The sequence below is a fragment of the Heteronotia binoei genome, chromosome 2 (assembly GCF_032191835.1).
Source record: "Heteronotia binoei isolate CCM8104 ecotype False Entrance Well chromosome 2, APGP_CSIRO_Hbin_v1, whole genome shotgun sequence".
Taxonomy (NCBI): Eukaryota; Metazoa; Chordata; class Lepidosauria; order Squamata; family Gekkonidae; genus Heteronotia; species Heteronotia binoei.
This window is the reverse complement of record NC_083224.1, coordinates 98,009,697-98,027,932: the sequence shown is the minus strand read 5'-3', so window position 1 is coordinate 98,027,932 and position 18,236 is coordinate 98,009,697. Positions and strand designations below refer to the sequence as shown.

At 42.2% G+C, this 18,236-nt stretch overlaps 1 protein-coding gene across 1 annotated transcript in view; it reads left to right on the top strand.

Annotated features, from left to right (window-relative positions):
* Positions 1-18,236, top strand: part of TESK2 (testis associated actin remodelling kinase 2) — a 148,606-nt gene that overhangs the window by 34,697 nt on the left and 95,673 nt on the right. The window lies entirely within an intron of this gene.

The following is an 18,236-nucleotide window of genomic DNA, read 5'->3' as shown; positions in this document are numbered from 1 at the left end:
TCCTGGAATCACAGCACAAAGTTCCAAGCTGCAGACTTAGTTTTCTCTGCAGGGTAATGGAAGTTTGGTGTGAGTGAGAGCTCAGAGCCTGGTTCTCTTGGGATCTCATCTTTCTTTAGACTTCCATTTTACATCTCAAGCAACCTGTCCTATCTGGATATGGCAACCTCATTCAGGAAATAAAACTAACTGTAGAGAATGTGGTCTTGCCCAAAAGATCAGATCTCTGTTAGTGTGACGAAGTCTGCCACCTGTCTGGCCGAGGTGGGTCAGCAGACTTGCCAACTGATAGTCTAACAGACTATTTCCCCCAGAAACACCAGGAAGGTAGGTTGCCACCAGACTGGATAAATCTTCTAGCACAGAGGCCATAGTCAAGCCTCTGCCTATTAGGAAAACTCTAGAGAAAACCAAGCCACACCACTGCAGCAAGGGGTTCCCCAAGTCAGTTTTCACAAATTGATAGTAGGTACTTCTACTTCTAAAGGCTAGTGGTTAAGTTTGGCTCAGATTGTGGTGGCCCTGAAAGCAAATAACCACACAAATAAACTTAAAGAAAGTTTATTTTACAAAATAGGCATGAAAGCATATGTTTTAGAGAGTTGTTCTATGTAATTAGCTAACTGGGTATAAATTCACAGAGCTAGATATTATCATACAGAGTTCAAATGTCCAGATGGAATCCAAGGGTTTCCCCGAATGGAATTATGTCAGGAGGCTGTTTAGTAAAATAGGCTTTAGTCTAGGTTAGGCTAGGCAAAGAAATGTACTCATTATGTTATTTTATGCCTCCCAAACCCTCGTGATGTATCCAGTTAAGGCTATTTAGCTATCTCAGTATTAAAATTCAGTGGTGCATGGCTACTGCATTACAGTTAGCCCAAAAGAACTTAGGTTCAGCTCCTTTAAAATGCAGCCAGGATGCAAATTAAATAAATAGAATTTATTGCCATGATTGAGAAAGAGATTTTGAGAGTTGTACCTTTATTTTCACCTTTAAAATGCCAGAACCAAATATCTCTGAGAAAGAGAGATTAAACTAGTTTTGTATTTTTGAAAGAGAGATTAAACTAGTTTGTATAAATAGGGAGTTGTCCAAAAAGACCACCACAACCACGTTTAACTTTAAAAGGGGTAAATACACTGAGATGAGGAGGCATGTGAGGAGGAAACTGAAAGGAAAGGTACATACGGTCAAAACCCTTGGGAAAGCTTGGACGCTATTTAAAACTATAATCCTAGAAGCTCAGATAAAATACATACCACAAGTTAGGAAAGGCACAAACAGGCATAAGAAAAGGCCTGCGTGGTTAACAAACAAAGTAATGGAAGCTGTAAAAGGTAAGAAGGACTCCTTTAAGCGGTGGAAAACCAGTCCAAGTGAGATTAGTAAAAGGGAACACAGGCTGTGGCAAATCAAATGCAAGACTGTGATCAGGCAGGCAAAAAGGGACTATGAGGAGCATATTGCAAAAAACATAAAGACCAACAATAAAAATTTCTTCAAATATATTAGAAGTAGGAAACCAGCCAGGGAGGCAGTGGGGCCCTTGGATGACCATGGGGTAAAAGGATTACTGAAGGAGGATAGGGAAATGGCTGAGAAGCTAAATGAATTTTTTGCCTCCGTCTTCACTGTGGAAGACGAGAACTTTTTGCCCGCCCCAGAACCACTAATTTTGGAAGGGGTGTTGAAAGACCTGAGTCAGATTGAGGTGACAAAATAGGAGGTCCTACAACTGATAGACAAATTAAAAACTAATAAGTCACCGGGTCCGGATGGCATACATCCAAGAGTTCTGAAAGAACTCAAAGTTGAACTTGTGGATCTTCTAACAAAAATCTGTAATCTTTCATTGAAATCTGCCTCCGTTCCTGAGGACTGGAAGGTAGCAAATGTCACCCCCATCTTTAAAAAGGGTTCCAGAGGAGATCCGGGAAATTACAGGCCAGTCAGTCTGACTTCAATACCGGGAAAGTTGGTAGAAACCATTATCAAGGACAGAATGAGTAGGCACATTGATGAACACGGGTTATTGAGGAAGACTCAGCATGGGTTCTGCAAGGGAAGATCTTGCCTCACTAACCTGTTACATTTCTTTGAGGGGGTGAACAAACATGTGGACAAAGGCGACCCGATAGATGTTGTTTACCTTGACTTCCAGAAAGCTTTTGATAAAGTTCCTCATCAAAGGCTCCTTAGAAAACTTGAGAGTCATGGAGTAAAAGGACAGGTCCTCTTGTGGATCAAAAACTGGCTTAGTAATAGGAAGCAGAGAGTCACTATAAATGGGCAGTCTTCGCAGTGGAGGACGGTAAGCAGTGGGGTGCCACAGGGCTCGGTACTGGGTCCCATGCTCTTTAACTTGTTCATAAATGATTTAGAGTTGGGAGTGAGCAGTGAAGTGGCCAAGTTTGCGGATGACACTAAATTGTTCAGGGTGGTGAGAACCAGAGAGGATTGTGAGGAACTCCAAAGGGATCTGTTGAGGCTGGGTGAGTGGGCGTCAACGTGGCAGATGCGGTTCAATGTGGCCAAGTGCAAAGTAATGCACATTGGGGCCAAGAATCCCAGCTACAAATACAAGTTGATGGGGTATGAACTGGCAGAGACTGACCAAGAGAGAGATCTTGGGGTCGTGGTAGATAACTCACTGAAAATGTCAAGACAGTGTGCGTCTGCAATAAAAAAGGCCAACGCCATGCTGGGAATTATTAGGAAGGAATTGAAAACAAATCAGCCAGTATCATAATGCCCCTGTATAAATCGATGGTGCGGTCTCATTTGGCGTACTGTGTGCAGTTCTGGTCGCCGCACCTCAAAAAGGATATTATAGCATTGGAGAAAGTCCAGAGAAGGGCAACTAGAATGATTAAAGGGCTGGAGCACTTTCCCTATGAAGAAAGGTTGAAACGCTTGGGACTCTTTAGCTTGGAGAAACGTCGACTGCGGGGTGACATGATAGAGGTTTACAAGATAATGCATGGGATGGAGAAAGTAGAGAAAGAAGTACTTTTCTCCCTTTCTCACAATACAAGAACTCATGGGCATTCGATGAAATTGCTGAGCAGAAAGGTTAAAACGGATAAAAGGAAGTACTTCTTCACCCAAAGGGTGATTAACATGTGGAATTCACTGCCACAGGAGGTGGTGGCGGCCACAAGTATAGCCACCTTCAAGAGGGGTTTAGATAAAAATATGGAGCACAGGTCCATTAGTGGCTATTCGCCACAGTGTATGTGTGTATATAAATTTTTTGCCACTGTGTGACACAGAGTGTTGGACTTGATGGGCCGTTGGCCTGATCCAACATGGCTTCTCTTATGTTCTTATGTTAAATATTTACTGCTTCAGTTCTATAAATTTCAGGCTCAAGGGAAAGGCCTCTGAGCATGTACAGAGAGTACCTAAATCAGCCCCAAATTGGAGCCTGGCTTAGAGAAGTTAAAGATTGCAAATTTGCAGTCCTCCTGTCCTCTCCCCACAAGAACACCATGGCACAGAGTGTTAGAGCTGCAGTATTGCAGTCTAAGCTCTGCTAACGACCTGAGTTCGATCCCCAGTGGAAGCGGGGTTTTCAGGTAGACGGCTCCAGGTTGACTCAGCCTTCCATCCTTCCAAGGTCAGTAAAATGAGTACCCAGCTTGCTGGGGGGGAAAGTGTAGATGACTGGGGAAGATAATGGCAAACCACCCCATAGAAAAAAAAGGTCTGAAGGCACAAGCAACCAGGTGTCTTTACAGAAAGAGACCTGTCTTTTTATAAATCAGATCCATAACCAGAAAAGGTACATAGCCAAATTTAGTCTTAATTGTAGAAATAAGTGTAAAATCTTAACCCCCACCAGGCAGATATCTCATCACCTTCCCCATCTTGTGTTTATATATATATGCCCCATGATATCAAAGGGGGGGAGGCACAATTGAGATATTTTTCTGAATTCTCATGTTCTTCTGGTTTTGGGTCTAAGGATACAAATTTAAACTTTTGAAATTCTGCAAGAATGTCTCCACAAATAAAATGAGTAGTTTTAGATGCCTGGAAGGAAGATGTGTATATTTTAAAATAAGCAAGTCAGTTTGGAAGCTCCTTGGCTTGCTCAAAACACTACTATGTTTTGCAAGGGTGCCAGTCTCCAGGTGGAACCTGGAGATCACTCTCAAAAATATAATGTAATGCCCCAGAACATTAAGGCAAGTGCCTCTGGGAAAGCAAGTGTCCAAGAAAATGGACTGCATGCCTTGTAATCTTCAAATTTAATTCAAATATTCAGAAATCTCCAGCCTGGAGCTGGCATCCCAAAGTTCCACTTACAGCTAATCTTTCTCTGCCAGAGAAAAGAACCTGCCTGTAAACTGCCTTGAGGCAAGAGTTCTTCTACATTAGAAGCTATTCCTCTGATAATTTATTTCTTTTCTTTTTTTGCTTTACCTTTTGAGTCTGAGAATATTTTTCTAGTGGCCGTTATTAGTTTCCCTTGTACTTAGATTGTGCAGCTTTAATTTTAAGGGGAATATTTGTAAGATATTTAGCTTGTGATCTCCTTTGCTTTAAAGAAATGGTGCACCTAACAGATCTCTCGTTAAGTTTTTTGATCTGGGACAATGGGTTGGAAGTTTATATTTGTAATCTTGGGTTTATATGGAGCATCTATTCTGCTAAAGCAATACAGTATCCAACCTTTTGGAAATTTTATTCTTTTGTGATTTTTTTGTTAAGAACATCTCATACCAGAAGCATGTGGTCTTCAGGTGTTGCATCTGGCAGTTTTTCTGTCTTTCTTTGGGCTGCTTCCCAACTTTTCATTCATTTGAATATGGGGGTTCCTTTGGTTGCTGGTACTGAGTTTTTGTTTAGAGCAGTGTTTTGAAGTTCTGCCTCATAAATTTTGGTTTCTACAAGACCCTCTTTCATTTGAAGTTATAACGTGTTATAGAGGAACATCTATACCCTTCCTTAGGTGGAACTGCCCTCTCACTGTGCATTCTCTCTCTTAAGTCTTGAGAAACTAATACTTTGCTGTACCAGCGATCCAGTTATTCTCAGTGTCATGTTTCCCATGGAAATGCCCTTTCTAGATTTCTAAGTAATTTAGTAGGCAGGATTCCTGAAAACTCTAGGTCTTCATTGGAAATCTGGACTTTAATAATGTTCTGCATTCCTTAAAATATATATCTTCATTTGTTCTCTTGATGTCATTTATAGTTATGTTCCATCTATGAATGTGCATATCAATCTTCCTATTCAGCTATATGGTGAACCTCTTACTTGTGGAAAAAGGCATCTATATGCTTATCTATAATATTTTATGCCTACATCTATAAGTATCTTGTTAGAGCATGACTTTTTCTGAGTGTTTTGTTCAGAAAATTCTTTCTATGTTTCTTGTTCTTATCATGGTAGGGCTCCAATTCTGTTTGATTTTGTGTTTCAATCCAGTCTCCAGTCCTAGCCACGCTTGCTACTGGATAACACATTTCCATTTAATTATTTTAAGTTTCTGCCTCTCTGTTATTTCAACCTTCTTTGTCAAGGTGTATTAACCAGAATTTGCCTTCCAGGATTGTTTTGTTATATATATGAAGAAAATCGGAATCTGCAATTCAAGTTTAGTGCATGCACATTATTATATAGTAATTTTAAGAATTACTGGTATGTCTAAGAATTGTTCAAGGATTAACTATTATTTGCTTTTAGGATTTTTGTTGTTGAAGTTTGATGAAACCCACTCTCTCACCTATGTGAGACCCACAGAACAAATTTTGTATGAGCTGACACAGAGGAAGATGGGGTTCAGTGGGACTTGAACACCCCACTGAGGTCCAATGGTTTAAATTCTCTAATCCAGTTCTCTAATCATTTTGGGTCTGATCCCTCGCATACATGTATGTTAAAGCTGGCATTGTTCTATTGAGGCCTCAGTTTTGGTTTGTGTTTGTTTTTGAAGTTTTTCTTCCCTTTTTGTGACCATTTTTGTAATCCAGGGATAACTTCAACTCGTAATCTCTTTTTGGAGCTCCACATTTTGTGCACAATTTTATGTTTTCTTTTTAAGATTCATATCTGTTGCAACAAAATAAAAAGCCTCTCATGAACCACTAGGTGCTCATTTTCTATATGGATATGCACTAGCCTGAATCATGAGAAGTGATGCATGGGTTTATATTGTGGATTTGTGTTCTGCATAATGTATGTTGTATGAAATCTGTCCTTTAACATAGGAAGGGTAGAGACCATATCAAACTGAAACACCATGTGAGAAGGAGGAAGTCTCCTGTCCAAAACAAGTATGGTAATTTAGCTAATGTATGCAAACCTATCTCAACAGGGTTGGACTCAAGTCATGGCAATTTGTGGACAGCCAAGGAAAGCTTTAAAAGGAAAAAAACCCTATTATTGCTGTTTTATTTGTTTCTCTAAGTATGTTTTCCAGGCTCTTCCATATATACCTAGAGGTCCTGAAATTTGCTTGGTCATGCCTCATTGATGTTGGAAGGAAGGCCTCCCTGAGAACCCCATCCAAATTGAGTTGTGGAGAAAACTTATTTCAAGGGGAATTCCTCTGCCTAGCAAAAGGCCGGTTGCCTCAGCTGATCATTTCTCAATTTCTAAAACACATAAGGGACATATGCAAATGACATGCTATAAACTGAATCAACTCATGTGCCTTTATGGCAAACACCTTGTTGTAGCCTAGGTGATTAAGATAACAGCAGCCCATTGCCACTTCCAAGTTGTGCTTCCAGGAAAAGGAATTCCTTTTGGCTGCAACAGAAACAGATTTCCCTGTGAAAATATTGTCATGCATAAAGCACGCAAACTCTCCATGAACTCAAGAAAGAAGACCTTTTGTTAGACTAAGGGAGGAGGGGAACAAGAAATGAACAGTGAAATGGTTTTTGTATTGTGATAATGTGGCCAAGTGTGGACTGGCCACAACTGGCACTGTTTCCAAGTATGTCTGAATGTGTGTATCTTAATCACCTAGGCTACAATAAGGTGTTTGCCATAAAGGCACATGAGTTGATTAAGTTTATAGCATGTCATTTGCATATGTCCCTTATGTGTTTTAGAAATTGAGATGAGTTCTTGTATTCTTGCATCATAACTAGTAACGTTTTATTGATAAAGAAATAAGTTCTCTAGGATCCTTCCAAGATCTATGTTCACAAATTTAGACTGGACATAAGAACATAAGAGAAGCCATGTTGGATCAGGCCAATGGCCCATCCAGTCCAACACTCTGTGTCACACAGTGGCAAAAAATGTTATATATACACACACACACTGTGGCTAATAGCCACTTGCTTAAACAACGAGTCTTTCAGTTAAAGTCGCCTGCTAACTATAGCTCTGTAAAGGGAGTGGGGAGATCTAGCGATTGCCAGCTCCCTACATAGCTACAGTTTCCAGAGTTCCTAGGGAGACGCAATTACTCCCCCTTTAAACTAGTTTAAATGTGAACTGTGAATGTGGTTCGAATAGATTCTCAACTGGCATACAGTCTGGACGTAAGAATTCTTTTACTATCCGAGACATTTTCTACAAACTCTAGTTAATTCTATTATTAGCAAGACGACATGTGTCATTATTCAATGCATATACCATGAATGGATTATTTTATATTTTTTAACTCGGGCATAGCCTATTTTTGGTAATTGACATTCCTAAAACCCTTTCCCTTTGTCCCAATTGTGCCACAACCCTGGTTGTTTGAAGTCTGATCAGCAGTGCACTATGAAATGTGACACACTCTCCAAGGACCTGATGGTGCCAAAGAGCAAAGCAAAGCAAAGCAAATTTTATTCTTATATCCCGCCCTCCCCCGCCGAAGGCGGGCTCAGGGCGGCTCACAGACATGGCAAGCATGATTTGGTTAAAATAGATAAACAATAATTTAAATAGTACAATTACATAAGTTAATTAAAGTTTAAAAATATAAAAATAGAAGAATAGAAGATTTTAAAATATAAAGTATAAAAATAGATAGAAATAGGTGCTATACTTCTATCGGTCACAGTTTACACATTATCATACATCAGTTCCAATTTCAATATGAGGTGGCTAAAGTTACAATAGTTAATCAGTTTGGTCTGGTCCTGTTTTAAATGCGAGCTGAAAAAGAGAGGTTTTGCAAGCCCTGCGGAACTGGTTCAAGTCCCGCAGGGCTCGCACCATCTCTGGGAGTTGGTTCCACCAACGAGGGGCCATTAGTGAAAAGGCTTGCTCCCGGGTTATCTTCAGTCTGGCCTCTCTTGGCCCAGGGATTTGTAGGAGGTTTTGGGAGCTAGATCTTAGTGCTCTCTGGGGAATATATGGGGAGAGGCGGTCCCGTAGGTAGGCAGGTCCTCGGCCATATAGGGCTTTAAAGGTGATAACCAGCACCTTATAGTGAACACGGTAGACGACCGGCAGCCAATGCAGATCCCGCAGCACAGGCTGCACGTGTTCCCATCTAGGTAGTCCCGCTAGCAGCCTGGCCGCCGCATTCTGCACTACCTGAAGTCTCCGTGTTCGACACAAGGGCAGCCCCATGTAGAGGGCATTGCAGTAGTCTAATCTTGAGGTGACCGTTGCGTGGATCACAGTTGCTAGGTCGTCGCGTTCCAAGAAGGGAGCCAACTGCCTCGCCCTCTTAAGATGAAAGAAGGCGGATCTTGCGGTGGCAGCTATCTGGGCCTCCATTGATAGCGGGGATTCCAGTAGCACCCCCAAACTCTTGACCCTGCGCACTGGTATCAGTGGCGCACCGTCAAAAGCCGGCAGAGTGATCTCCCCTCCTGGTCCGTCCCGGCCCACGCAGAGGACCTCGGTCTTCGTTGGATTCAGCTTCAGCCCACTCAGCTTGAGCCAGCCAGCCACGGCCTGTAGCGCCCGGTCCAGATCTATAGGGACATCGCCAGTCCGGCCTTCCATCAATAGATAGAGCTGGGTATCATCAGCGTACTGATGACAACCGAGCCCATACCTCCGCGCAATCTGGGCAAGGGGGCGCATAAAGATATTAAACAATATCGGGGAGAGAACTACCCCCTGAGGCACCCCACAATGAAGAGGGTGTCTCTGAGATAGCTTCCCCCCAGCTGCCACCCTTTGTCCTCGATTTTCAAGGAAGGAGGAGAGCCACTGTAAGGCAAAGAGGAGGAATTAATACCAGAGTGCTGCCAAATAAAGAGGGTAGCTTCAAAAGACATGGGGGGCCCTCAAGCTAGTCTCTGTGCCCAGAAAGGCCCCATGATGGAGATCAGGAAAACTCCACATTGGAAGGCTGGGCTTCATAGCCAAGGCATGCCTCTGAGTGACCTTCTTCCCCACACACACCTTCTCTAGATGGACAATACTGGGATGTGCCAGTGTGAATGGATAATGCCAACACTGTCTCTCTCCTCCCGTGACCCATCTATACCCCATCTCTGTCAATATACTATTTCATTACCCCATTGTAGTGTCATTTCAGTCTTTCTTGGGAATGTTGAAAACCAAATTGTCACCTAGCTGCCCTTCTTGAGTGGGCATACAGAATTGATTTGTTTAATGATGATGATCAGTCTCCTTCAGATTTTAAAATAATAAAAAAGCTTTTAGAGACTGAAAGGGGGGAATGAAAGGGAGACTCCTGAATAATTAATGAATACCAGAAGATATGCAAGCAAGTGCTATAGAAAGGAGTTTCTTTGTAATCTCTTAACTTTTACGTGTGAAATGTCTAGATCAAGATGTGAAGGACTTCCTTCCCAGTACTTAAGCAGTCCTGTCAGTCTGTAACATTGATATGACACTTAACTTGTACAAGCCTGGGAAGAGAATTGGTGGTGGGAGAAATTGCTGTAAAGTAACAGCCAAAAACCTTGTAGGGTTTTTAAGTAGGGAATGGCACGGAACACGAAGATGGTGGTTTGTTTCATTTGGTGGCTTGTTGGGTTGCCAGATTTGATGGTTTGATTTGTTTCGTGTTTTTTCAATTTCTTTTGTGGTTCATTGGTTTATTCTGTTCGGGAAGGCGTAGAACAGCCCCCAAGTGGGCTAGAGATGCCAAACCTGTGGCAAACTCTCAGCAGACTCTCCTTTACCTGCTTTCCAAGTTTGGTGCAAACTGGATTTTTTGTGGGGCAAGCCACAGCCCCTCAAAACCATTGCCCCCAGTAAACTCTCCTAGGAGTTGGGGAAAGAAAGGGAAGCTACCCTGCAGCTTCAGTCAGTTTCACCGCAGGAAGCTTAGAAACTGACCTTGCATCTTTGCTCTCCTGGCCCCTGCTCTTCTCCTCAGTTTCACTGGAAACTGACCAGAAGCACAAGGGCTAGGAGAGTGGAGCTGCGGGGTGTAGTCAATTTAACTGGAAACTGACAAGAAGCGCAGGTGGGGGGGGGGTAGAGCTGAGCTGCCATTTCTAGTCAGTTTCATTGGAAACTGATCAGAAGTGCACACGCTGACACTAGGCTACCTGGAAAAAGGAAGCAAGCAGGAACCAAATGACACGTCAAGAAAAAAAGTGTTTGGGTGCTGTGGGATCAGCTGAACCAGTTTGAGATGAACTACAAATTGGCCATTTTTAGGACAGATCATGATTCCTGCTTCAGTTTCATGCCCACCCCTAGTTTCAAGGCAAATAACTAATAGGTGGCTTCCCATTGCCTGCCTCCACATCATAACTTTGGTATTCCTTGGAGGTCTCCATCTAAAACTAAGCAGGGTCAGCCCTGCTTAGCTTCGAAGAGCTGATGAGATCAGGCTAGCCTGGGCCATCCAGCTCAGGGTGGGAAGAAAATTAGACAACAATTAAGCTTCAAGTAATTCGCTTCTTCTAGTTTTTCATAATACAACTTGAACACCTGACTTGAAGAGCAGCTTTCTTGTATAGCATTTATTTACCGACAGTTTTCACAGTCTCCTGGATCTTGGAATGTTTCTTTCATGGAAGTATTTTGATGTAACTTTAATTGCATGGCTTCCCTGTGAAAAAACACACAATAAGCCAGCATTTCATAATGCATAGAGTCTCAGGCTAGGATCTTGGGAAACCTGAATCTAAATTCCCACTTCTGCCATGAAAGTTTGCTGGGTAACCTTGGGTCCACATGTTTGCAGCCTGACCTGCCATACTGGGGTGTGGTTGTGAGACTAGAGGAAGGGTGAACAGTGTTCTAAGCTGCTTTGAGTCCCAACTAGAGAGACGAGAGATGTAAATTAATAAATCCCAAATACATACAGATGTATTTAAATGGTTACAAAGTAATGTTTCTACCTGCTCCAACACAGTTTTTAATTTTTTAAAAAAGTAGGATATGTGAGAATGGCAGTTGAGAGATCTTGCTAGTTTTGAAGCATACACCCTGACTGCAGTTGGTAGATGTCTGCAAGAAACAGAAATATTAAAATAACCATACAGCAGGAGGTGACTATGGTACTTAATAGATTTTTAAGATTTTGACCTAACCTTTACCAGATGTGTGTTTTGGCAGACTTTGTCTTGTTCATCGCTGTTTCTTGCTTGCACAACACTTTTACATTTATCTGACCTAAGCTAGATATTAAGTTAGTAAGTGTAAACATAGTAAATCTTGCCTCCACAAAGTGGGCAGGGTTATATAGATGACCTTTGGATCTTTTCTACTTCTCCGTTTCATAACGTATTTTATCATTTCATAATTTAATTGCTAACAGCAGTCATAATCATAAGTGTAGATTCAGGTAGGCAGCCATGTTGGTCTGAAGCAGTCGAACAAAGTTCAAGTCCAGTGGCCAACTAAGTTTTATTCAAGTTACAAGCTTCCATGTGCATGCACACTTCTTCAGATACATTGAAATAGAAGTCGACAGTCCATACATTTAGCTAGAGCAGGGGTGTCAAACTCATTTGTTATAGGGACTAGATGTGATCTAAATGAGAGCTTTTTGGGCTGGGTCGTGTGTGTCATAAAATGTAATGCCAGGCAGCAGAGAGATAAACTTTATGAAGGAGACAAACACAATTAAAGATTTTTTTAACTTAAAATAAAACATGCTTAAAGCATTAGCACTCTTGCGGAGGAGCCTCAGTCAATAGAAGGAAGAGTGGCTTGGCTCCGTGCTTGCAAAGCAAACTCCCCTCCCCCTTTTCCTCCCCAAGAGAGGAGCTTCAGCCAATGGAGAAAATAGGAGCTTTGCTCTGTGGCTCCTATGTGATTGAGCAAGCCTGGCAAAGCAAGCTAGATGCAGAAGGAAGCAAGAGAGGGAGAAGGAAGCATATGGCAGTGAGTTGCTTGCGGGACTGATAGGAGCCCTCTGGGGGCCTGATCCAGCCCATAGGCTGCATGTTTGACACCCCTGAACTAGAGCATGAGCAGCAAATTGGCATACAGCATAATGAAGGTGTTTAACAGATGCAGGGGCCAAGCTGGAATAACAGGCTTTATTTATGCAGTCACCATTTTTTTGAGTTTAATTCTGGGGCGAGACATAGTGAAGAAAATATATCAAAATTGGAGATTGATGAGCAGATGTGCTCCTTTTAACTGTGGAATGCTAACTGAAACCCTGCTATCGTGCTCCATCTGATTCCTCTCAAGCGTGGAGGCTGCACTGTTACCTCCATCTATTAAACACCTTTGCTGCTCACATTCTAGCTATACGTAGGAACTGGTAACTTCCATTTCAGTGTATCTGAAGAAGCAGGGCCAGCCCTCCCAAAAGGCAAATTAGGCATTTGCCTAGGGTGCCAGGCAGTGGAGGGCACCAAATTGGGTTCTCCTGGCCTGGCACCATAGGAAAATGCCCAAATTTTGACGCCCTCCCCACCTGCTCTCAGATGACTCTGAGGACGGGGAGGGCGCCCGGCCAGCACCCAAAGCGGAGGACACTCAGAACGTTACAGAGACTGCATGCTGGCCAGGCACCCTCCCCTCCTGCTCTCTGATGACTCCGATCATCAGAGAATGAGTGGGGAGGGGGAGCCTGGCTGGCACGCAGTCTCTGTAGCATTCTCTGAGCACCCTTCGCCCAAAAGCAGAGAATGCTGCAGAGACTGCACGCTGACTGGGTGCCCTCCCCATTCACTCTCTGATGACTCTGAGCATCAGAGAACAAATGGGGAGGATGCCTGGCCGGCATGCAGTTTCTGTGGGGGTTGGAGGACAGGGAGGCAGCAAGGGTGGGGGTGGCAGGGAGGTGGCAAGCCTGCCTGGGGCGCCCTGTGCTCTAGGGCTGGCCCTGTGAAGAAGTATGCATGCACATGAGAGCTTATACCTTGAAAAAAACTTTGCTAGTTTTAAAGATGCCCCTGGACTGATGACACCTTGTTTTTTGGCCACTGTGTGACAGAGTGTTGGACTGGATGGGCCACTGGCCTGATCCAGGATGGCTTCTTTTATGTTCTTATGACTCCATCATAAATCTGCTATTGTTTATGCAATTAGAAACTCAAAGGTCATAGATTAAAATGTTTTCTGTTCAAGATACCCTGGTTCTGATGGTAAAATGGTGGAAAAGAATACTAAGCTGTCTTTCAACTGTTTTCTATACATCTTTGACTGTATACCTTTTTAACTCTGGTAGATGGCTGGACCCAGCCAGCTTTTCCACCAGTGAATAAAAGAACAGTCCCATTGGGCCACCAGAAAGACTATGCTGTGGATCATGGGACCTGCATGAACAAAGGCCATGTGTGTTGGTGACTGTAATAAAGAGGAAGTGGACAAGATTTAGCAAAAAAAAGTGGCTGGATCTCTCCAAACTAGAATACCAAAAGAATTCTAAAGAGAGAAGTTTGTGCATGAATTCATTTGGCCTGGTAGAAAGTGGAGTAAGGGTGCATTCACACTACAATAAATAATGCGTTTCGCAACTGGATTTTTGCTATTCTTATACAGTAAAAATCCAGTTGTAAAATGCATTATTTAGCGCAGTGTGAATGCACCCTAAGTTTAATTAGTTACCAAAACACTAACAAGTGCAAAGTTGGAGCAGCACATTCAAATTCAAAGGATTTTCCTCCTTTGGATTTTGCTTGGCAGTGCTATGATCTGTTGAAGCAGTAGATAAACACGAATGGACTGGTTTAAGTGGTTATTTTTTAAAATATGGTATGTTACTTATCCTTTCCTGTATAAATGTTCAAATATGCAGTTTGTTGGTTTTCACTAGTTTAAGGAAATTATATATTGGTCATGGAAAAGGTAAGTTAACTCCTTTTTGAGAAGAGTTGACAGTGGGCAAAAGAAACATGTGCTTGCTTTGGGAAATGATTGTCTGGTTTTTGCTACCAAACTAGGTGTTACCATGCTGACAAAAGAAATTCTAATATGAATAATCATAATAAGCCTGTTTAAAAACATACTGGGTTGTGCTTTTAGGTAGTTGGGTGGGGGTGGGATGACAAAAATGTTAGAGGAACATACTGAAGGGAAAAAAGAAAGCATTCCTAGGCATTGGGCAGGTTTTGGTAAATACATAGAATAGCCCCCTGACTGTAGCCTCATAGACATAAACCATGAATAAATACAGCAAGTCATTCCCCCCCCCCCCCAGTAGCTGGAGGGCCAAAAAAAAAAAAAAGAGTTTTAACTTGGTAGCTGCAACCAATCATGTGAGTTTTCCAGAACCAAAATAGTATCAAAGTTTTTTTTGTTTAAAGAAAATCTGATGCTCTAAATAAAGCATGATCTGACTTAGCATGGTTATTTTAATGTATTTAGTAAACAAATTGAAAAAGGACCTCATGTTATTTTTATGTCCCAAATAGCAACAAACACTTGAGGTGAGATATTTGATTAGGCTTTAAAAAAAAAATCAAGTGTGGTTAAAATATTATGCTCAAAGCTTATGTGGAAATGTATATTGAATAATACATGTAACATTTAAAGACAACATAGTATGTACTTTCCTTACAATGTTTAAACTTAAAAACTCCAAAGGTTTGGAAAACTGACACATTAACTGAAGCACACATAGAGGAATTGTGCATGACATGCTGTGGGTGTCCACTTTTTATGTTGGAGTCAAAAGGGGCAGTGATACATTGTGCACTGGACTAGAGACTTGATTATACCTTCCCCTGCAATATCCAGAGGCACTTTGTTGTCTTTTCGATGGCATTGTGCCAAGTCAGGTTTGGGAAACATTGAAGCAAGGCAGGGGAAAGCACAAAAGTAGGATGAATGGAGGATGACACCATGTGGAAACTTGTGAAAATAGTGCTGGAAGTCAAGATAGAGCAAGACATCTGTGTGGAAACAGTCTGTCACTCTCTGTAGCATGACTTGCTAGTTCATATCAGACTGGTGATTATAATGTCTGTTCTGCCATGTGAGAGAGGATATATAAATACGATGTTTAGATTTGATTTTCATTTGATTTGTACAGCCAACCAAGTTAGCTGATCATTTGATTTTTAAAAAACTTAGATTATAAGCACATGTGGCCCTTATTTCCTCCTTCTGTTCTGAATTTTTTAAAGTGTATTCTTTTACAAAATTGCTAGGAATAAATCACCTGAAAAATAAATACAGCTTCAAAACTTAGTTTGTTTAATATTGTACTGGCAATGGCATACATTCATTTTTGTTTAGTTTTTTGAAACAACGAATCAATTTTTTAGAAATGGAAAATGTTCTGCAGAAAAATAATATACTAGAAAATTTTCCACCCCGCATCTCAGGTTGCAACATAAGAGATAGTCTAAAAGCTGTTACCCTGGTTGCTACTCATTGCTTCTAAGAATATAGGGGGCTGAGGTGCAGACCTTAATTGGCAAGTAGTTGGATATCAGAGAAAGTGATCCTGCAAGTACCCTGAGCCTAAGTTGTTTATTATGGCTTTGACCATATGAACTAGCACTCTGAGTTGTGCCTGAAAATGGCAGCCAATGAAGCTCTTTCAGAACTAATGTGTTCTCTATAATGAGCCAGTTATTTATTTATTTATAAATTGGTCTTTTAGACCACACTCCCCTGGTACACAGGGCTCAGGGTGGTGAACAACATTTCCATAAATACATTCACAGATCAAGATTAAAAACAATTAAAACAAACAAAGTAGCCATTACAGATGATGCCTAAGCCAGTTTGTATACTTTTCCTGTGGGGGGAGAGGACAGAAAAAAAAGGAGCCAGGCTAGTTTAAAACTGCACTAAGTCCCACAGGCCATGGATATTGTTCGACAGAGTTTAACCTAGTTGAGGATATCCATATACTTTTCAGTGCAGTGATCACCAGTAGATTTTTCTCCCAAACATAATGCTGTTGGGGAGGGCAGGGGAAATACCAGGAGGTAAACCAGTTAGCAGGGCTTTTTTTGGTAGAAAAAGCCCAGCAGGAACTCATTTGCATATCAGGCCACACCCCCTGATGCCAAGCCAGCCAGAACTGCATTCCTGCTCAAAAAAAGCCCTGCCAGTTAGTAATCTAGCAGCTTTGTTTTGAACTAACTGAAGTTTCTGGGGAACCTTCCTAGACAGCCCCATGTTGAGCATATTACATCTATATATCTAATAGAAGCATGTGGCCCCCATCTGTGAATACCAAAATCAAATGCCAAGCATTTTTCTGCAAACTTGGGGGTACTACAGAAAAATCTGAGAAGGAAAAATACACTGGGACTATAAATCCTTCCCCAATTGAAAATGTACTTACCAGTTCAGCTCAGTGGCCACCACCCCCAGGAGCCTCTCCAGACCTGCCATGGTGGTGGATGCTGGGAGCTTCTCTTTACTCAGCAGTGAATCCCAGGAAAGGCTCTGGACCAGGATGCCACAGCAGCAGACATGAAGAGGGGCTCCAGGTCTGGTTGCCATGACACAGCACTCTGGGAGCTGCTCCAGGCTTAGCTGCTGCAGCTGAGCACTTTGGAAGACATTCCGGGTGTGGCTGCTGTGGCGGAGGACTCTGAGAGATGGTCTGGGACCAGCTTTCACAGCAGAGGATACTGGGAATTACTTCATCCACAGAGTGGCTTCCAGACAACATTGCTGTCACCACCAGGCTTAAGGTTGGTGGTGGGGGCTGGAGCTGTGATGAGAGAGAGATGTAGGCCAGCCTGAGCGCGCGTGGGGAGGCAGGCGGTGGCGGGGAGAGGGGGCACCTCATGGCGCCCCTAGGTCAAGTGGCGCCCAAGGCGGCTGCCTACTTGGCCTACTCCCACACGCCAGCCCTGGAGAGATGGGATTCTCCCCTCATGAGTGTCATGGCCTTCCACTTTTATATTCTAATAGTGGTCAAAACTCGGGATATTAAAATCTGGTAACTGTAGCTATGAATGGATGAAACAAATCTTTCTACAAACCTGAAAAATGCTCCAAATTTGTAGAAATATCTGAAATCTGGGGGGGGGGGAATATGTTTGAGAGGTTAAACCCAAATTATAAAAGGAGCACCTGTAGCTTTAACAAATGGATTCTTTCAGTGGCTGTTGCTAGGCATTCACAGCATTCTAGGCTTGGTTTCTTGGCCTTTGAGGAAGGACTCATTGGGGCCAGGAGCAACCACTGGGGAATTCGATATCACCTAACTTGCATAATTCAGCTAGTATATTCCACTGGCTTTCAAAGAGGGGGCAAAGAAAGAGCAAAAATGTGGTAGGGGGTACACTTCCAAACAGCTTCTCTGTGTATAACTACGGCCAGTTCAGCCTCCTGTAGAAAGATATTTCTAGCTATTTCTGTTACCAGGGAACAATACAAGGTGCATGGTAGTTATCAATGCATTGACTACTGTATGATTCTTCTTGGAAACTCTTCATATCCTATCGGTGTGTTAAGTGCTGTCAAGTTGCTTCCAACTTACGGTAAACCTATGAATTAATAACGTCCTATCATTAACAGCTTTACTCAGGTCTTGCAAATTGAGGGTCATGGCTTCATTGATTGAGTCAATCCATTTCATGTTTGGTCTTCCTCTTTTCCTGCTGCTTTCAACTTTTCCTAGGATTATTGTCTTTTTTCAGTTATTCTTATCTTCTCATTATACAATCAAGTATTATAACCTCAGTTTAGTCACTGTAGCGCGAGAGTTCAGAATTGATTTGATCCAGAACCCGTTTCTTTGTCTTTTCGGCAGTCCATGGCATCCGTAAAACTCCTCCCAGTACATTTCAAAAAATAAACTTTCTTCCTGTCAGCTTTCTTCATTGTTTAACTTACAGTGGCTGGTAATATGTGTTATGGTAATGGTGGGAAATTTCATAATGCACAGTCATTTTCCAGAATGCTCTCTTGAAACTAAGTACTGCAGACCTGCCTTTAGACATATCAGACCACTTACAAA